This window comes from Leopardus geoffroyi, chromosome A1 (genome assembly GCF_018350155.1).
Source record: "Leopardus geoffroyi isolate Oge1 chromosome A1, O.geoffroyi_Oge1_pat1.0, whole genome shotgun sequence".
Lineage (NCBI taxonomy): Eukaryota > Metazoa > Chordata > Mammalia > Carnivora > Felidae > Leopardus > Leopardus geoffroyi.
The window spans coordinates 135,594,018-135,616,424 of NC_059326.1; the positions used below are offsets into that span (position 1 = coordinate 135,594,018).

General features: G+C 41.8%; 1 long non-coding RNA gene across 1 annotated transcript in view; it reads right to left on the reverse strand.

Annotated features, from left to right (window-relative positions):
* LOC123606622 overlaps positions 1–15,132 on the reverse strand; it is a 438,079-nt gene extending 422,947 nt beyond the window's left edge. Inside the window, exon 1 of the long non-coding RNA XR_006716397.1 lies at positions 14,843–15,132. This is a non-coding gene — a long non-coding RNA (uncharacterized LOC123606622). The remainder of the gene's footprint in view (positions 1–14,842) is intronic.
* Between the last annotated feature and the right edge of the window lie 7,275 nt (positions 15,133–22,407).

Sequence of the window (22,407 nt, forward strand, 5' to 3'; positions counted from 1 at the left end):
CCAACTTCAGCTCAAGTCATGATCTCATGGTTTGTGAGTTTGAGCCCCGCATCAGGCTCTGTGCTGATAGCTTGGAGTCTGAAGCCTGCTTCAGATTCTGTGTCTCCCTCTCTCTCTGCCCCTTCCCTGCTCATGCTCTGTCTCTGTCTCTCAAAAATAAATAAATGTTAAAAAAAAAAATGAGATACCACCTCACACCTGTCAGAGTGGCTAAAATTAACAACATAAAAAGCAACAGGTGTTGGTGAGGATGTGGAGAAAAAAGGTGAGAATGCCACTCTGGAGAACAGTATGGAGGTTCCTCAAGAAACTAAAAATAGAGGGGCACCTGGGTGGCTCAGTCAGTTAAGCATCTGACTCTTGATTTCAGCTCGTGTCATGATCTCATGATTTGTGAGTTCAAGCCCCACATAGAGCTCTGTGCTGACAACAGGGAGCCTGCTTGAGATTCTGTCTCTCCCTTTCTCTCTGCCCCTCTCCCCACACCCTTTTTATCTCTCTCTCCCTCTATAATAAACATAAAGATACTAAAAATAGAACTATCCTACAATCCAGAAATTGCATTTTTAGGTATTTACCCAAATGATACAAAAATACGAGTTCAAAGGGGTACATGCACCCCAATGTTTATAGCAGCATTATCAACAATAGCCAAATGATGGAGAGAGTCCAAATGTCCATTGACTGATGAATGGATAAAGATGTAGTATATATATGCCATGAAACATTACTCAGCCATCCAAAAGAATGAAATCCTGCCATTTGCAATGACATGGGTAGAGCTAAAATGTATTATGCTAAGCGAAATAAGCCAATCAAAGAATGACAAATACCATAGGATTTCACTCATATGTGGAATTTAAGAAACAAAACAGATGAACATATGTGAAGGGGCAGGGGAAGAGAACAGAGGGAAACAAACCACAAGAGACTCTTAATGATAGAGAACAAACTGAGTTAACAGAGGGAAGTGGGTAGGAGTTGGGCCTGATGGGTATTAAGAAGGGCACCTGTTGGCACGCCTGGGTGGCTCAGTCAGGTAAGCATCCCATTTCTGCTCAAGTCATGATCTTACAGCTTGTGGGTTAGAGCTCTGCGTTGGGCTCTGCACTGACAGCTCAGAGCCTGGAGCCTGCTTCAGGTTTTGTGTCTCTCTCTGTGTCCCTACCTTGCTTGTGCTCTCTGTCTCTCTCTCTCTCTCTCTCTCTCTCTCTCAAAAACAAATAAACATTTTTTAAGTTTTTTTTTTAAAAAAAGGGCACTTGTGGGGCGCCTGGGTGGCGCAGTCGGTTAAGCGTCCGACTTCAGCCAGGTCACGATCTCGCGGTCCGTGAGTTCGAGCCCCGCGTCGGGCTCTGGGCTGATGGCTCAGAGCCTGGAGCCTGTTTCCGATTCTGTGTCTCCCTCTCTCTCTGCCCCTCCCCCGTTCATGCTGTGTCTCTCTCTGTCCCAAAAAAATAAACGTTGAAAAAAAAAAAATTTTAAAAAAAAAAAAAAAAAAAGGGCATTTGTTGTGATGAGTCCTGAGTGTTGTATGTAAGAGATGAATCACTGAATTCTACTCCTGAAATCAATAATGTACAGCATGTCAGCTAAAATTTAAATAAAAAATTAAATTAAATTTTAAAAAGACAGCAAAACATCCTTATTGCTGATATGGAGAAAGTTTTGGTGGTCTGGATAGAAGATCAAACCACAACAGTCTCTTTAGCCAAAGTTCAATCCAGAGGAAGGCCCTAACTCTCTTCAATTATATAAAGGCTGAGAGAGGAGAAGAAGCTACAGAAGATGCGGGGGGGAGGATTGTTTTAAGTTTATTTATTTTGAGAGAGAGAGAGTATGGGGGTGCGGGGGGGGGGGGGGTGGGAGGGGCAGAGAGAGAGGGAGACAGAATTCCAAGCGGGCCCTGTGTCGTCAGCATGCAGAGCCCAATGTCACAATGAGATTGTGACCTGAACCAAAGGTAAATGCTTAACCAACTTAGCCACCCAGGCACCCCTCAGAAGAAGATTCTTTAATTAAATAATGTTTGTTGTTTTTTTAAACCTAACGCTATTGCACACTTAATAGACTACAGTACAATGTAAACATAACTTTTATATGTACTAGGAAACCAAAAAATTCATGTGACTCGGGTTTTTGCGATATTTACTTTATTGGGGTGGTCTGGAACACAACCCACAGTATCTCTGAGGTATGCTTGTATTTTCTCCAGTCAACTCCAGCATACAACTAAAAGAGAAGAATTCAACCAAAAGAAAAAGAAAAAGAAAAAAATGACAACAGACAAGAATTCAAGTAAACAAACATAATCTTTCTTTCTTTTAACTCAAGAAAGGTAACATTATTGATTCTACCCACCAAAAGAACATTAAGCACTTTATCCATCCCACAAAACTCTCATTTTTTTCTGCTTTCTTTTCAAAACTAACTTTTAAATTACAATTTTCCTCAAAGTGTATCGAGACATGACATTCTAAGCAATCACTGAGAAGTGTAAAGGAGAGTATAATAGCTGCAATTAACTTTGTTTATATATCAGACAGACTTACATTTCACTATAAATATTCCACATGAAAATCTGTGAAAGAGGGCCAATTATGCTGAGACGTTTATCTGTATGACATTTGTCAAAAGAAAAAAAATATGCTGCAGTTCCTATTTGAAAAAAATTATTTCCTGGCATAATGCAAGATTGTACACTTACCAAAGGAAAAAATGAGGAGGAGTCTTGAGCTAGAATGATAAAGTGCATCTACTTTTAGCTGTAGGCCTCTGTTCCTGCACCCCCATCCTGTCATAAAAACACAGAGCACATGTAAAGGGGTGCTAATTCGTATCGCCTTAATTCCCTAGGAAACATCAGTGGACCCAGAAAATTTCCCTATCATGCATGCTCTGCTACAGAAAAATATATTCTTTTCCTAACCTTATAGCTCAAAATGAAATACCACTTGAAATTAAAGTCTGCTTCCCCTTATAATTCTTACTTGGAATGTGTTACCTTCATTTTGTTCTTCCTCCCCAACTGGCCACGTACCGTTTATCTTGGTTTTTAGGGGAAGAAAGACAAAACTTTTCGGTGTTTCTGTTTGCTTTCTGTCCTTTTTGCCCCCACCTTCCCCCCTTGCCTAAGGCTCCTTATTACAAATGTGGCCTTCAGCCTGGGTGGCTTAGTCAGTTAAGCATCTGACTTCAGCTCAGGTCATGATCCTGCTGCTCGTGAGTTCAAGGCCCTCATCAGGCTCTGTGCTGACAGCTCGGAGCCTGGAGGCTGCTTCAGATTCTGTCTCTGTCTCTCTCTCTCTCAAAAATAAATAAATATTTTTAAATGTGGCCTTCAATCAAATTTAGCAGAAGAGTTTGCATATATTTTCAATACTAGTTATAACTTCTATGATCTGGTCCTTTTAGGGCCCTGCAAGTTCCACTAATTCAATCTAGAAAACCAGTCCCTTTGATCAAGGTATTTCTGAGAAAGACATCCACACATCTAGCCAGATAGTCCTTGGCAATAGGAAACAGGACTATTATTCATTAGCTGGGCCCTACCCGTTGCTCACAGCCAGCATCTGTTCTGAGAGGTTGTATCTTCTATCCTGATTAGTCAGTGACCAAGCTATCTCAGCTGTTCAATATTAACACCCCGAATATGAGTCAAAGAAAGCCTTTATCAAGTTCAGCTTTGAAATCCTTCAAGAATAAAACATACCTACCATATAACTCAATTCGTTAGCTCGGGGGTTAACTTCAGTGGAGCTTCATTAATGGCCTTACCCCGTAATTCCACTACATAAGAAGTGAAGAGCGGTTTTCCCACATACCTCTCCAGCTACCACCAAACCCTCACAGCAAAGCTTTCGGCAAGACTTGCCTACATACTACCTTCCTCACCCTGCATTCAGTCTTCCAACCCCTTCCCTCACCACAGCATTTTCTCTCCCACTAGCATCTCCTCCCACCACAGCCTTCAAACGGCTCTCAGGGAGGCCACCAATGATCTCCCAATTGTTTACTCAGTGGGCCTTTTCTGTTTTTATCTCAGTTGATTTCCCTGCAGTATTTCCCCTGTTGACCATTTCCTCCTTTCTGAAACTCTCTCCTCCCATGTCTGCTACGGTATTTTCTCTTGATTTTTCTCGTATCTATTTCTCGACCTTCTAACCTTCCCCTTTCTCCACAAATCCATAAAGCACTGACATTCCCCAGATCTTCACTCCATCTATACCCTCACTTAGGGTGATCACATTCCTTTCTGCCTCTTTATCAATGTGCATTATTGTAAATGTACAAAATTGAACTCAGCTTCTTTAAATCTGGTACTGAGCCTAAATCTCCTAGTTCAGCAACGACTCCCTGAACCAACCAGTCACCCAAACCAAAAACCGTGCCATTATTCCTGCCTTCTAATTTCCTACTGACCCTCATATTCAATAGCTCAACCAATAATTCCAGTCTATTTTCCCTTCTTAGTACATCCTGAATTTTTGACACTCATTCTCTCTCTACTAATACAACTCCAGCTCAACCCCTCACACTTCTTCCATTTCTCCCACCATGGAACCAGAGTTTGGCTCTCTAACTGGTCTCTTTGTTTTCTCTTTATTCTCCAAAATGATGCCAGAATCATCTTTCTGAAATGACTAACCACACGCATGCACGCACACACACACACAGTCTAGGACTTGCTTTCATTTATAAACTTTTGTAGCTTTCTGTGCATAGCACTATGCTAACACTATCATACTATACTCTAATGGGTTGAGAGTTATTTGCCTCCCCAGCTAGACTATCAGCCAGCTGAGGGCAGCTGATATGATGCCTAATATAGTAGGTTCTCACTTAATAGTTGTTGAATGAATGAACTGGAAAACCCTCCTGATACTACATGAGAAGAATTTAAGAAATGAAAGTGAGAGTTTGAAAGGGATAGGGAAACAAGGCTACCTCTCTGAAACTTCCCGATGGAAGAAAAAAGAATGTAACTAACACAGGGCTTCTTAACCTTTGCTGGACTATGCATCCTTTTGAGCATCTGATGAAAATGAAGGGCTCTCTCTACAGGAAAAAAATATCCCTAAACACATCACACAAAATTCCACATATAATTTCAGGGATTCTCTCTACAGACTTCCTAAAGATCCATAAATCCAAAGTGTCATGGGAAAACATATGGAATAGTTCAGGTTGGTGTAATGAGAATGAGAATTTGTTCCAGGAAGAAAGAAAACTTTGCCTACCTCACATATTACCAAAAAACTATATATCAGATTCATTAAAGGCCCAAATTATGTTTTTAACTACAAGGTATTAGGGAAAATATTTTTATAATCCTGAAACAGGTACAAAATTATTAAGCCATAAAGGAAAGGAGTGACAGATTTTACTACATAAACTTTGAACAAAATAAGGCACCATGGGTAAAGAAAAAAGACAAATGTCAAAATATATAAAATATATAAAATGAGTATAAAGACCCTGAAGAGCCAAAGTAATTTTGAAGAAGACCAAAGCTGGAGGCATCACAATCCCAGACTTTAGCCTCTACTACAAAGCTGTAATCAAGACAGCATAGTATTGGCACAAAAACAAACACATAGGCCAATGGAATGGAATAGAAACCCCAGAATTAGACCCACAAAAGTAGAGCCAACTAATCTTTGACAAAGCAGGAAAGAATATCCAATGGAAAAAAGACAGTCTCTTTAACAAATGGTGCTGGGAGAACTGGACAGCAACATGCAGAAGGATGAAACTAGACCACTTTCTTACGCCATTCACAAAAACAAACTCAAAATGGATAAAGGACCTGAATGTGAGACAGGAAACCATCAAAACCCTAGAGGAGAAAGCAGGAAAAAACCTCTCTGACCTCAGCCACAGCCATTTCTTACTTGACACATCCCCAAAGGCAAGGGAATTAAAAGCAAAAATGAACTATTGGGACCTCATGAAAATAAAAAGCTTCTGCACTGCAAAGGAAACAATCAACAAAACTAAAAGGCAACCAATGGAATGGGAAAAGATATTTGCAAATGACCTATCAGACAAAGGGCTAGTATCCAAAATCTATAAAGAGCTCACCAAACTCTACACCCGAAAAACAAATAATCCAGTGAAGAAATGGGCAGAAAACATGAATAGACACTTCTCTAAAGAAGACATCCAAATGGCCAACAGGCACATGAAAAGATGCTCCAAGTCACTCCTCATCAGGGAAATACAAATCAAAACCACACTCAGATACCATGAGGGTATCTGAGGGGTGGGAGGGTGGGGAGGGCGGGTGATGGGTATTGAGGAGGGCACCTGTTGTGATGAGCACTGGGTGTTATATGGAAACCAATTTGACAATAAATTTCATATTTAAAAAAATAAATAAATAAAATAAGTATATGTAAGTATATCCAGAAAATATGTAAGGAGTGACCCGAAGGCAACAAAATAACAAACGCCACAATAGAAAAAAATGGACAATGGACAAAAATAGACACTTCACAGAACAAATGCAAATCATCAATTAGTACAAGAAAAAATGCTCAACTTTTACCAATCAAGGAAAAACAAATTACAATAACTAAGTCATTCTTCTTTATCCACCATATTGGCAAAAATTAACAAGACTGATGATATCCAAAGTTGTTGGGGATACAGAAAAAAAATGGGTACTATCACGTACACTGATGGTGGGTATGAAAATCAGTATCCTTTTAGAAAGACAATTTGGCAATATCTGTCAATATTGTGAATACCCATACAGTTCTGCCCAGAAATTCTAGTCACAAGCCTCTAGCCTAGAGAACCGTTCGCACCTGTGCACAAAGAAGCATAAATAAGGATATTCACTGAAGTATTATTTATAGTAGAGAAAGCTAAATGTCCACCTAAAGGAGACCCATACTACAGTTTAAAAGAAGACAATGGAGGCACCTGGGTGGCTCAGTCATTTAAGTGTCTGATCTCAGGTCATGATCTCACCATTCATGGGTCCCAGCCCAACATCCGGCTCTGTGCTGACAGCACACGGAGCCAGCTTCAGATTCTGTGTCTCCCTCTCTCTCTGCCTCTCCCCACTCACATTCTGTCTCTCTGTCTCTCAAAAAATAATAATAATAATTAAAGAAATTTTTGAAGAAGGCAGTTGATCTGTTTACAGTCTCCAAGACATATTGGTAAATGACAAGAAAATGTGGATGTATACAATGTAATGTATACAATGTATACTTACTTTTTATTCTATATTCTCAGATTATTTGACCAATTTGCAACCAGGACAAATGGGAATGGGGCGAATTTTTAGGGAAACATTCCATCCAATTGCCCAAGTCCTTCATTCTTTCTGGCCTCTGGAATGTATCACAATTTTGTCTAATGTCGACTGTTCACTGACATTTCATTTGATCCACAAATTGTATGCTCCCTCCTAGTGCACACCAGAACCTTGTTCCTGTGGGTGGCTGTCACCAGCCTTTCATCGTTGGGGTGGGAAGTCACATCACTCACCAACTACAAAGTCAAGACAACATCATAGAGTAGCTGGAGATGTTGACCCTGTGTTCTATTTAGGCCATCTATTCTGTCCTCTTTGAGAAATTTGCAGAGGAAACCATGTGTCTGTATAAATGGGTAGTGGTCAATGATAGGTCTATATTTGGTTGTAAGTTAAATGACATTGCTTTCAGAATTTAGCATGTAGGTTGTGAAATATGTAAGTTTATGAAAATGTAACCAAGTGGGAAATAGAGAAGATAAAGTAGGCCAAATTGCTTCTAGTAGAGATCACTGTGGTAATCTGCTGTTAATCCCTCTTCATCCCAGGAATTAAGTATTCATTTCCCCTCTGGATTTCCTCAGGATAATCATGTTCTAATCCATAAGAGTTCTTTCCCTCTCACCTCCAATTACCAGATTGAGTTCGTGACTCTTGAGGAACATTTTACCTACACCCCCTCCCCCAACCGGTCCACCCCACCCACTATTCTGTTAAAACTGTGGTCTCTTAATAAATTTAAATATATGCAGATAAGTGTTCCTAAGCTACTTTTCAGTCGGACAGATTTTCCCAAATATTCTTTTCTTCTACTAAGAAAATCTGATTTAAATCTTTATTATTTTCAAAAGCTAGGTATATTTCACGCAAACAAGAAGTAGTACCATAACACATATGGGCATTATGTCTCGGCACTCAGGGGAAGGTCAGCATTAACATCTCTGTTTATGAGGAGTGGGCTGAGACCTGGAAAAGCTTAGGATTCTGGAACTCACAGCAAAATCTGAACCTGGAAACATTAGCAGGTTCATTTATTCCTTTCTTATGCACAAAACTGATGCCTGCACGTGGTGCTAGCATGTTCCCCTAGTAAGCACCCCAGAGAGCCCTCAACCCCAAGCCAGTCCCTGAACTGACCCTCAGGTGCTCATCAAAATGGCCTCTGCGTTTCGGCAAAGTTCAGCCGGCAGCCCCGGCAAGGACGAACGTAGAACTCCAGGCCCTTCACCTTTGTTACCTCCTCCTGCACCTGAGCCTTGTCAGGGTGGGAAACCGGACACAGTGCATTCACATAAAAGCAAACAGCAATGTTCCTCTTTGCATGTTTAATGCCAATTGGATGATTTGTCTTTCTAGACTACCCCACAAACATAACTAAAATGTGCCCTTCCACGAGGTACCTGTGAGGAAGGCACACTGCCCGCATCCTATCTCATGTTCATCCTGCGCGCTCAGGCTACGGAGCGAGCTCTATGAATCGGGATCCATTTTGCAGAGGGCAGCTGTATGCATGCCCCACATAAATAGGCCACTCTGTGTCCTGTGTGTTATTATAAATAATGCTCCCACACACCACAGATTTTAATGCCTCCTAGAAAGCAAATCACTGTCAGTGAGAAGTTATACGACATTCTTGACCAAATTAGTTGGTTATTCATCGGAAGACCAACAAACTCAGCCTCTGTTGAGCTGCGAAGGAGAGGGAAAAGCATCAAATGATTATATAGACATTCTATAATTAGGGGTGGGAAAATGACTACATTGGAATCCTTTCCTGAGCATGGCTAAACTACAACAGGTCTGGAGAGGTCAAGTAGTGCGGCTCCCGCCTCAGCCTGCTGCCGACTCCAGGGATCTATGAGCATAGGCCAACAGAAAGGAAAAGCTACATTTTTCCTAGGGCTACTCCACTGGAAGTAGAACAAGATGTCAAGAATAATGGAGGAGAAGTTAAAAAAAAAAAAAAACTCTAAGGGACATGTAAGAAAGTTGGCTATGACGCGAATAAATGAAGCAGGAAAAAGGCAGAAGGCAGCATTCAGTCAGCTCAGATCACCCCTCACCTGGCCGACACAGGCTACTCACCAGCTGATTCCAATGCAGTAGCCGGCCGATGAAGGAGAAAACAGGGTTTGGGAGCTAATTTTTTTTTTTTATTTCCTTGCTTCTAATTTTTCTTAATCCACATTCCTGAGATGGCTTAAGCATTAATAGGCTGAAGCTATGCTCTAGGATAACAGTGGGTTAATTATATTTTTTGGGTTGCAAAGGACAGTCATAATTTCACGTAGGCTACATGAGGTAATGAGGTATAATCAGTTATACAGGGTAATGTGTGTGGCTTCTCCTTTCTCTACCTGTCCAGACCCACTCACCATTTCCTAAGCCCCAATCCAGCTGACTGAGCTCCATATTTCTCCAGAGATTGTCTGTTTACCAATGTAATTACTAGCTCTCACTGGCCAGAGCTTTTCCTGTTAGGCCCTCCTACTAGCTGTCTACCAGCCTATGAGCTGGCTGCCCTTGGGATAAGGTGTCTACTTCTGATCCAATCAGATGCCCACTCAACAAGGTACCGCTTAGGGCAGGTTCTTTAGCAAAGGGCTGTGAACAAAAGTAGTTTTCCTTAGAAAAGAATGGCAGAATGGGGCACCTGGGTGGCTCAGTTGGTTGGGCGTCTGACTCTTGATTTCAGCTCAGGTCATGTTCTCATGGTTTGTGAGTTCAAGCACCGCACTGAGCTCTGTGCTGGCAGCATGGAGCCTGCTTGGGATTCTGTCTCCCTCTCCCATTGCCCCTACCCCGCTTGCTCTATAATCTCTCTCTCAAAAATAAATAAAAATAGGGGCCCCTGGGTGGTTCAGTCAGTTGAGTGTCCGACTTCAGCTCAGGTCATGATCTCTTGGTTTGTGAATTCAAGCCCTGCATCAGGCTCTGTGCTGACAGCTCAGAGCCTGGAGCCTGCTTCCGATTCTGTGTCTCCCTCTCTCTATCTGCCACTCCCCTACTCATGCTCTGTCTCTCTCTGTCTCTCAAAAAATAAATAAATGTTGAAAAAAATTTTTTAGTAAATAAAAATAAACTTAAAAAAAGAATGGTGTCTCAAGCACATGTCTATGTTAAACTACCACCAAATACTTAAGTAGAAATAAACCATTAATTTAGGGTTTTTTTAATGTTTATTCATTTTTGAGAGAGACAGAGAGACAGAGAGCAACTGGGGGAGGGGCAGAAAGAGGGAGATAGAATTCGAGGCAGGCTCCAGGCTCTGAGCTGTCAACACAGAGCCGACATGGGGCTCGAACTCGTGAACGACGAGATAATGACTAGAGCAGAAGTCCAACACTTGACTGAGTCACCCAGGTGCCCCATAAATAAACCATTAATTTGGAGGCAAGAATCTTTACAGGAGCAGGACCAGCTTCATGGGCTTATGACCTATGCAATTGCACAGGATCCCTAGGCTTAGAAGGGCTCACACACTTGGCTTAATGCCCCACTGTGGCCATCTCGACATTCTTAATGATTTTTGAACAAGGAGCTCCACATTTTCACTTTGCATGGGGTCTTCCAAATTATCTAACTGTTCCTGTATAGAATTTTTTATTATAAAAAGTGAAGGGAGTTTCATAGAATCAAATAATTTTGGATTCAAGGATTCTTCTGAGATCATTTACTCCAAATATTCATTTGACAGATAAGAAAACCAAGGTCAAAGAAAGGATAATTGGCTTATTCAAGATCCCCCAGTGAGTCCTGGCAATGTCAGACTAGAAACAGATTCTTATCACTCTGTGTCCAATCTCCTCATCTCTCCATGTGGCAGCCTTCCCAGCAGAGAGGACTGCCTGACACTTAGTCTATTTTGCCAAAATATTTGGTAAGCTGCTTAGAATTCTCATAAAATGAGGCTGGTATAAAAACACAAATGTCAGGGCACCTGGGTGGCTCAGTCTGTTAAGCTTCCTACTCTTGATTTCAGCTCGGGTCATGATTTCACAGTCGTGAGATCAAGCCCCGCATAGGTCTCCAAGCTGAACGTGGAGCCTATTTGATATTCTCTGTCTCTGTCTCTCTCTGCTCCTCCCCCACTTGTTTTCTCTCTCTCAAAATAAATAAATAAACATTAAAAAAAAAAAAACACAAAGAGGGGGGGTGCCTGGATGGTTCCATTGGTTAAGTGAACGACTCTTGGTTTCAGCTCAGGTCATGATGTCACAGTTCGTGAATTCAAGCCCCACATCCGGCTCTGTGCTGACAGTGCAGAGCCTGCTTGGGATTCTCTCTCTCCTTCTCTCTCTGCCCCTCCTCCACTCGTGATATCTCTCTCTCTCTCTCTCTCTCTCAAAATAAATAAATAAACTTTTTGAAAAAACACAAATGTTGATCTTTCCTTGTTCAATCTTACAGTTTATTTCTTCACCTCTTCACCTTTGACTTCCTCAAAACAAATGGCACTGACAATCCCCAAAATCCAAAAGGAAAGCTGGGTGGAGGAATGTAGACTAACGGAAATTCTGTGGAGGATCTTTTGGTAATAGATATCAAAATTGCACTGTTCATACCCTTCAACCCCGCAATTCCATTTCTACACGTAGTCTCACATATGCACAAGGACTTCTGGGTGCCCAAGCCTACTCGCTGCTGTATTGATTATAACAGCAAAAGATTGGAAACAACCTAAATATCCATCAACAGGAGACTGGCTTAAAGAAAAAGATGATAGTACATTCATGGAACAGAATATTACGTAGCTCTTATGAAAAAAAAGAACTTAATCTCTATCTACTAATATAGAAAAAGACCAAATTACTGTTTCATGAAAAAGCAATGTACAAAACAGTATACACCATGCTTCTGTTTGTGAGGGGCAGGTTATTTCATTATATGTCCTATAATTACTTACACACGTTTGGGGGATTTGGATATGCATGGAATTTGTCTGGAAGCATCTGCAGAAAAAGAGTGACTGCCTCTGAGGAAGGGACACGGGAGACTCAGAGATAGGAATGTGGGGGAGATTGTCATTCTATGCCCTTTGTTCCCTTAAAATTTGTACTCTGTGCACATACTATGTTTTCAAAAACTAATTAGTTAAAATAAATGAGTGTCTGAAGAGGGACGCCATGACACCACCAGTATTATATCACATCTACAACAAAGAGAAACATACTATTGCCATCATTTTTACTTTTTCTAGGACCTTGTATTGAACTGGCAGACAAAGGAAATGATACATAGTTAAATCAGAGCTTGAAAAACAATTCTCTCCCTTTCCTCTCCTCTGTTCTGCATTAAAAAAAAAAAAAAATCTGCATGACCCATTGCTTGTTTAGTCATTGGCACAACTGTGTGACACAGTGGAGAAGATGAGGAATGTTCCCAATCTTCCTTTGGAAAGTTGCCAATATCATCTGTAAAGTGCCCTTCAGCCATAATCCACGTACATTTTCTCGGTGTACCTACCATCATCGTTCCTACGCACTTTAACGAGAGTTTTATTTTGAACCAAAACCACAAAGGGGGACAGAATCTTCGATACTGCCCTGGTTTAACAGAAGTATGTTTTCCTCAGGTGACAGCAGAAAAGGTGAGCTTAGTCATCTCGGTGAACCCACTTCCCTTGGGAAAACTGTGGTCCTTAGTTGGGAAGCAAACACAAGGGAGTATCTTTCCGCCTCATATCCTCTCTGCAGCTCCTCCTCTACACAGCGTACCTTTATACAACGCACATGGGGTGGATCAAAGACAGCCACAAATTCTTGGACACTCCTCTCCTTGGAAAAATGAGATCTGTTTCCATTCTCCTCGATTCTGGGCTGCCCTGTGACTGCTTTGACCAATGGAGTATGGCAGAATTGGCGCCACGCCAATTCCAAGTGCTGTCTCTGCGAGAAGCAGCACCTTCCTCCTTGTCTTCTTACAGTCTTAAGCAAGGCACTATGTAAAAGTCCGAGTGCCCTCTGAGCACATGAGATGCCCTAGGACTACATGGAGATGGAAAGGGACCTAACTAAAGTCACTCCTATCAGGACATCAGGCTGTGGGTGAAGCCATCTTGGACCCTTCAGCCCAAACCAGCCACCAGCTGAAGAGCACCAAGTGACCCAGTCAGTGCCACATGGAGCAAAAGAATCGCCCAGCCAAGCACTGCCCAAATTCCTGATCCACAAAATGAAGACATACAACAAATGTTATTTTAAGACACTAAGTTTGGGGCTCGTATGTTATGCAGAAATAGATACCCCATATACCACACCATCACTATTAAGCACCGACAGCTTCAAACCTTTCATACTCAGAATTCTCTTTCCTAATTTGCCTCTGAATAATGACAGAAGGATCTCAGGCCAGGCAGCCATAGCTACTGGGAAAAGGGGCCAGGTCCAAGCTGAAACAACAAAAGAATCTCCAACTCCCAACACCTACTCCCCACAGTGCTAGAGATAAGTCCACATGGCCAAGTTGAAGCACCATCCCCTGCCACTGAGGACCCCAGAGATCGCGGTCCACAGAACTTGGAGTTTGCCAGTCCATATAGGGCCACTATCCCGGAGGGTGTCCTTTGCCCCCCCAACCACTCCAGTGCTCCACCAAATCCATGTCCACCAACCCCCTGTATTCCACCTCATGGGGGTCACATATGTTTATTCTTGGATATGGGGTGAGAACCAGACCCTCTTACTCCAGCCCTTGCCCTTTCAGGCTGGGCTGAGAGAAGGAAAGCTAAGTCTATGAAAGAGAGATTTCTGGATCAACTTCCCAGGCCCACAACGACTGGCAGGTCACCACCCACTCCAGCCCCTGTGCCTGTTCTCACCCACCCACAGGGTTACCAAGGCCTCAGGGAGGTGGCACCGTCAGAAACCATAATTACAGATTTCATCATACGCTTGAGCTCCCCACGAACAAATTCTTCCATACAACATGCAAATCTATTGTTCGACTTTCAGACATCCAACCAACTTTCAAACACATTGTGGGGAACCCACTAAGTACAAAAGTAACACATTGCCTCTTCTGAATTGTAGACATGGCCTTGAAATTCAGAAAAGGGCATTTTCAGGGTTGAGGCAAAAATGGAAGATTTAGAAGTAACATGGCGAAGGAGGACAATGAGGCTAGCAAACATGGTTTACAAAGTCCAGGTTGTGCAAAGGGGCCCATGAGCAGAGAAGCCATGTGAGGGCAAAAGGGAGGTACCAGGTGGGTCTCTCCCCTCCTGCTTCCTGGCTTCCAAGGAGTCAAGTCCCTTTCATTGTGACTGAAGGCCTTTCCTTCACCATGGTCTATATAGACAAACTGGAGTGGTGACTTGGCCATCTGAATAACCTATTTTGATAGATCTGAAAGTCTGAATATTACCAACGAGAAAGGTGTTGGTTTGAGAGAAAGCTGTTTCTCACAAGCCAGAGGAAGAAATTTTAGGATTTTCCTAAATTATCTCAACAATTTTCTCAATCTCTCACTTCAGACAAAATATTTAAAGAAAAACTCTTTCTAAAGCATTCTTGGGTCAGGTCTTACAGAAGCAGAGAAGAGAAGCGGGAAGGGTAGAGCCACCCAGATTACCTGTCTGGTTGCTTAGACTGGTCCAATTTCACTAAGAATCACACAAACCTCTTCATTCCTTCTGCCGTGCTCACCTGACCTTTTTCAATTTCTTTTTCTTTTCTCCATTACCTTAAGGGAGTAATCTAGACACTCTGGCTTTCTTTGCATGCAAAATGTAACAGTTCTTTCTTTCTTCTTTTCAGATAAAGGCAGTCTTGGGGAAAGGAAAAGAAAAGCGCCTGGCTTCTTCAAATTAGCTCTGAAATAAAAGTCACTGCCAGATGTTATATAAAAGGTGACGTAATCCTAAAGTACTTCATTACATATGCAGCTCTGCTCTTCAGCCCAGGAGGAGTTTATTACATTTTGTCGATCCCATTTTCTATACCCACATCATTTTTACATAATTTTTCCTGCCTGACAGACATCTTCACATTTTCACAGCAACCCATCAAGATAGCATTACAACAGCACAGGGAGCCAGGTTAGCAGTTTACAAATAACGGCGCTAATAAGCCAGATTTGTCCCTGAGATACAAATCAGGGGTAAACGGTCTATCCATGCATGTGAGAAGCACATCTATTTTAGAATAATAGGGAAGAAAGCAGACCTCCATTCCAGCTGACACCATGTTCTTCCAGAACATGGACCAAATCTAGTCCACAAGTAGGAAAACGGGGAAATGTCAATCTAAACTTATTTCTGCAATTCTCTTTGTTTTCCTAATAAATTCCTGGCTCATAGTGAAATAGATAGCCATGGCAAACGCCATTAAGATCGAACTTCCTGCCTTTTGGGATTGGCACAAGATTTAGAAGAAAACGCACCGTTTGTACCAATGCAATATCTAGATCCTGAGATGCTTGCTGTAAGTGCGCACCCTGCGAGACACTTCCTCCCACTCCCCAGGTGCTAAATATCTTTCCCCCTCCTTCCCAGGCACTCGCGGCCCCACTGCCCTCTGATGGTGAAAGGCGGCAGTGCAGGCTGGAAGCTTAATTGCTGCAGAAGCATTGAGAGTGGCTGGAGGGAATGGCTGGGAGATCATCTGCCTTAACGTCAGTGTCAAAAGGCCAGGTACATTCAGCTCTTAGCTACTTACCAGAAATGAATCTATCTGACTTAGAATTCCAGTGGGATAAGAAAATGCCCTGTAACTGTCACCCCAAGGAAACAAAAATTCCATTCATCTTGAGAACCTCCTTAAGTTTTAAGACCCCTGTTAAAATGAACTTTGTGGTTTTAAAGTATAATTACACACTTAGGGTAACAGAGGTGCTCATTCTTTTATAAGAGCAGGATTTGAGGGACGCCTGGGTGGCTCGGTTGGTTTAGCATCCAACTTCGGCTTGGGTCATGATCTCGCAGTTCATGAGTTCAAGCCCCGTGTAGGGCTCTATGCTGACAGCTCAGAGCCTGGAGCCTGCCTGGATTCTGTGTCTCCTTCTCTCTCTGCCCTTCCCCTGCTTGCTTGCTCGCTCTCTCTCTCTCTCTCAAAAATAAACATTAAGGGGTGCCTGGTGGCTCAGTCGGTTAAGCATCCAACTTCGGCTCAGGTCATGATCTCATGGTTCGTGGGTTCGAGTCCCGCATCAGGCTCTGTGCTGGCAGCTCGAAGCCTGGAGCCTGCTTCGGATTCTGTGTCTCCCTCTCTCTCTGTTCCTTCCTCGCTTGCACTCTGTCTCTCTCTCTCAAAAATAAATAGACATTTAAAAAATTAGAATTAAAAAATAGATATTTAAAAAACATTTTTTAAATAATAATAATAAAACAAAAAAAGAGCAGTGTTTGAATACAGGATAAAGGGACATGTGAAGGCTTTATAGAAGAACTCTGACCCTCCCTGACTGCCAAGGAAATAGATACAGATCTGTGGATAACTAGCGCACCAAATAAATGTATTCTATTTCTTATTTGTGTCCAAAGGCAACACATTCCTTTGTTCTACAAGTAATTTCCTTCAGAGGTTCAAAAATTCTTTTCCTTTTTAAAGTAGTTTTTCTTTATATGAAGGTTATTCATGCACATAGTGTAGAATCAAATAATTCTACAGGTCTCATTCCAAAAACAAGGCAGTCCCAGCCACGCTCTCCTTCTGTTTTTAGCTCTGTTAACTGGATCACTTGCTATGTACATCCACATTTCTAAATAACCTCTTTATGTTGCTACTTCTCAATATTCCAGTTTAGGCACCTTATACTGACCTTGCACTATGGAAGATGATTTCATACACACACACACGCACACACGCACGCACACACACACACACACAACTCCACCACACATATATAGTTCCCAGTATAGAATAATTTGGTTAAGGTTAATAATATTTATAACCCTATGAGTAGTAAAGTCTTGACAGCTAAGTCATGCGGTACACCCTATTTACCCTTTCTCGCATTAACAAGTTTTTAATTTTCCTTGGAGTTGACAAATAAAGTTAACTTTTTTTCATATGCTACGCTTTCTTCATTGTATTAGTCTTGTCAGGCTGCTATAATAAAGTACCACAACCTATGTGGCTTTAAACAACAGAAATTTATTGTTTCACAGTTCTAAAAGCTAGAAGTCTGAAATCAAGGTGTCGGCAAGGCCATGCTCTCTCTGAAGTCTACAGGAGGATGATCCTTCTCTGCCCGTCTAGGTCCTAGGAAGATCTCTGCTCTGATGGTCACCTGTCCTTTTTCCTGTGTATATCTGTGTCTCCATCTGGCATTCTTCTTACTTTGTATGTGTCTGCGTCTTTTCTCCTCTTGTTATCAGGACATCAGTCTTCTTAAATTAAGGGCCTGCCCTACTCCTGTATGACCTTACCTTAACTTACATCTTAATTACCTCTGCAAAGACCTTATTTCCGAATAAGTTCGCATTCTCAGGTATCAAAAGTTAGGACTTCAACATATTTGGGGGGGGGGTCATTATTCTACCTAAAACATTTATCTTCACTAATTTATCTCAAACTCTGTCCAGTTCTCTAAATCTCCTCTGAGTGTATTCAAACATTTTCTGTTTCCTATCAGGTTTCATCTCTTGGGTTAGTTTACATTCAAATGGGCTTTTCCTATATGATTGGCTACAGTTACAGCCCCGTGTAGCTTCAGGTTCAGTGCAAAAACAGTGTATGTTTCCCTCTTAATAGTCTCATTGGCTATACAGGGTCACATGGCAATCTCAACCCAACAATTACAGGCAGGAGAATGCTGTGTGCACATTGGCTTAGACCTGCGTCTTCTGTTCCATCACCGAAGATGGGAATAGGGCAGCTTCATTTAACTACCTGATCTGAGCATGGGGAATAGGTGATTAAACATGAGGTGAATAGATGCAGAGCACCAAAAGTAACTTAATGTCCACTATAGCTTGTTAATAAGCACTTTAAGAGAGGTCACTTTCCCCCAAGGCCCAACAGATTTGGGCCCTTTACAGAATTTTATGATAATCTACTCACTCCAAGAAGGTTAGGAAAACAGAAAAGAAATTGAATGAAAATACATTTAGATCTACACTTTATCCTTTTTCTGATATTATAGAGATTCGTTTGGTAATGTCTAAGGGAAAAATACTTGTCACTTGAATACATTTTTATGTCCTAAAATGTTTGGAAAGAAGGTATTACCCCTTATACAAAATGTCCTACAAATGGAAGGAAATATCCTGTGGTCAAATCCCCATGATTTCAAACAGAATGATTCAGAAAATAAAAAATTCCAACCAGGCAGGCAATCACCATCCTGTTGATAAAAATGTTCTCCTGCTGAGATGCCACAGAAGCTTTCTCCAAATGAGTTTTCACACCATACTCCAGTTGTCCAACATCATCTCTTCCCTTCTATGAAGGAGAGAACAGCAGCCTCATTTCCCATCCACCTTACAGCACCTGCCCCCGGGAAGGAACAGAAAATATTTAACTTTACATTTCCTTTTTATTGGTTCCCCTATTAATTTTTTCCATCTTTGACTAATTTTTTTATACTTTTGAACTACAGGTCCAAAACTTTAACAGTCACTTTATTCACAGAAACTGCACATTTGAGCCTAAGAATTAACAGTCTTCCAGCGTGAGTGGCTGGGACAAGGCAAAGAAAACCTTAAAGACATAAGTACCTGGGTGGCTCAGTCCAGTAAGCGTCTGACTCTTGGTTTCAGCTCAGGTCATGATCTCACAAGTTCCTGAGTTTGAGCCCCACGGTGAGCTCCATGCCGGTTCAGAGGCTGCTTGGGATTTTCTCTCTCCCACTCGCATGCTCTCTCTCTCTCTCTCTCGTTCTCTCTCTCTCTCTCTCAAAATAAATCCATAAATAATAAAAATAAAATAAAATAAATTAAAGATATAAGACCTAAGACAACAAAATCAAAAAGAAAAATGAGGGAAACAGGAGAAGATGATGTGATGATTAATTTCATGTATCAACTTGACTGGGTCATGGGATGTCCAGATATCTGGTTAGACATTATTTCTGGGTCTGTGTGTGAGGGTGTTTCAAAAAGAGATTAGCATGTGAATTAGTGGACTGAATAAAGCAGACTGCCCTCCCCAGTGTGGGTGGGCCTCATCCAATCCTTTGAGGGCATAGGTAGAACCAAACGGCAGAGAAAGGCTGACTCCTCTCTGCCTGACTGCTAGAAGTGGATCATCTCCTCTGCCTTTAGCACTCCTGCTTTTCAGGCCTTTGAACCCAGACTGGAATCTCCAGCCCTCAGAGCTTCAAACTACACCCTTAATTCTCCTGTGCCTCCGGCTTGCAGATGGCAGGATCATGAGTCTTCTCAGCCTCCATACCATGTGACCGAATACCTTATAATAAACTTCTTTATATATATGCATATACCATAGGTTCTGTTCCCTGGAAAATCCTAATACAGATGGAGTCAGAGCGGGGCTAGGAAAAAAAAAAAAAAAAAAAAAAAAAGGAAGAATAGAGAGAGAAAGCCAAGAAAATGGTGAGAAGACAGAGAGACTGATATAAGAGAGGAAAAGCCCTAACCTCCATATGAGGATCAGCACTCTGTAATTCACACCCAGCTGCTCCGTAATTCACTGCCTAACCTGTCACCTCTCGGGGCCTCAACCTCCCCACTGAGAGGAGTGACCCGACACATCTCTTGAGTCCTTCTGGTTCTACACACTGTCATGATCCTCTGCGGGTGGCACCCACTCAGTTAACCCTCACGCTATATGGGTGCCTACCTGGCAGGGTCCTTACCCGTATGGGATGGCAGTCAAGCAGCTCACTGTAGGAACTAGACGTAAATGCTGCCTTTGCCAGTATAGCCATCTTCAGCATTCTGAGATCAGAGAGGGAGGATCCCAGGGGGCTGGGCAGCTAAGTGCTGGATGTAAAGCTGCCAAACCATCAGGCCCAAGGGAGGTGCTCTAAGAAGAGCATTTCCTAAAAACTCAGCATTTAAAATGACACATCTTAACATGCCATTCCCAGAACCCATCATCTCCCCTCCTATGGGGTTTTAATGGTTGAAAAGACAATGAGGTCTCTTTTCCAGGTCATATTAATGAAAGACCTATTTCCCAGATCAATGCCCTCCAAAGCAAATATATACTCTCTTCATGTTGTATTCACCCTTCTATTTGTTGCTGCTCTACATGTAAGGATATGAGATGTTATAGTGTAATTAGTATTGAGGAGTTTGGCCCAGCAGTGATCTTCAACTCTGGGGCATTAAATCATGTAGAGAGCTTTTTTTTTTTTTTTTTTTTTTTTTTAATATGAACGTATGGGCCTCTTTCCTAAAAATTTTCATTTAATTGTTCTGGTGAGGAGATCCAAGTCTCTCTTTTTTTTTTTAACCACTCCCCAGGCAATCTAAGGTGAGGCCAGGTGAGAACCACTGGGCTGAGGGATTGCGGTGTTTCCAAAAGGCTCAGAGTGGCCACGAACACCTCTGACACACGTGCTTTGCATTCCCGGTTTTTTTAGCCAAGAATTCTTAAGGAGAAGTTCCACCCACAACAGCAATTGATGCTGCGTATTTGGGTCCAGCTTTTCTCTTTCCCATCTAGAGCTTACAGCTTGTATAGACATTCCCCCAGGCAAGCAAGGGTCCTACCAAGGGGAAGAACACCACCAAATTTTCTGCCAAGCTTTTAAACTTGGGTTTATGTTGCCATTTCAGAACTCACACTAATAGTCTAGTACTTCCATCTAAGGGAATGCATTCCAATGCCAAGTCCTTGTAGTTCTGTGATATATTCATCAACAAAACCATATCTTGGGTAGTGGAGAAAGTAGAGTCAATGCCCATATGTTCCTGAATCTTAAGTTTTCTCCAGTATTCTGAAGAGTCGGTCTCTCTACCGAGTTTAAAAGAGCTATATTCTCCTGAGCACTATCATACAGTTTGTTGTGGATTTTTATTTATTTTAAAGGCTTTTTGTTAATGTTTATTTTTCAGAGAGAGAGAGACAGAGTGTGAGTAGGGGAGGGACACAGAGAGAGGGAGACACAGAATCCGAAGCAGACTCCAGGCTCTGAGCTGTCAGCACAGAGCTCAACGAGGGGCTCAAACTCATGAACCGTGAGATCATGACCTGAGCCAAAGTCAGATGCTCAAATGACTGAGCCACCCAGGCAGGCACCCCTGTTGTGGATTTTTCGAGAGAATTATTTTGTTTCTATGGCCTTTTTTCATTTTCTGAAATTTGGCAATAATAATCCCCCCTATAACCTACCATATATTCAGTCCTTAAAATAGATCAGTCACTATATCAGGCACTAAAATATACTATTTCTAATTCACAGGACAACCATGCACAATAAGCACTGTTTCGCCAAATTTACAGATGAGAAGCTTCATAGCTGTAACCGTTAGAGCTGGGATTCAGATTCAGGTCTGTCTGGCTCCAAAAATAACAATCTTTTCACAATGCTCTACTGCCCACAGAAAATCTGTTGGAAGGTCAGTAACTGTAACAAAACAATAAAAGTAGATATTCTTATAACAAATGTTTTCTCCTGAGCCATGGAAGTCACAGTTTCTACATCCTCGACTCCATTAGAGTCTTTGGAGCCTCCAGAAAGGAGGCTTTGAGAGTGGAAATACTTCCTGATTAACTTGTGTGATGTGTTATAAAGTCATTTCTAAAATATATACAATCAAGTCCTATAGATGATTAATAAATATGGCTAGTAGAGTAGGAACCAGAAGGTCCAAGAGATAGACAGACAGCTTTTTGAGTCAACAAGGAAAATCACTTTGTAACAAGGCATGCGAGTTCTTCTGCAGGTGGGGATCCTTGAGAGAGAATAGAGACTTTGGGCAGGGATGCCTGGAATATTGATTCAGCCACATTCAAAGAACAATGGTGAAGAAAAAGCACACATGCACTCAGTCCCTACCCTCACAAAGCTTTCAATCTAATGGTGGGGAGACAGGTATTGATCAAATAATCCCACAAACATGATCATGTAAAAAATACTCTGAAAGAAAAGCACAGGGTTCTTTGACAGCATATAGATCAGTGGCCTTGATCTAATGGAAGGCAAGAAGGAATCATGTACAGTGAAGAAAGACTTCCCTGAGGAATTTCTATTTTCCCAGTAAGAATTCAATGTTCCCAAGTTAG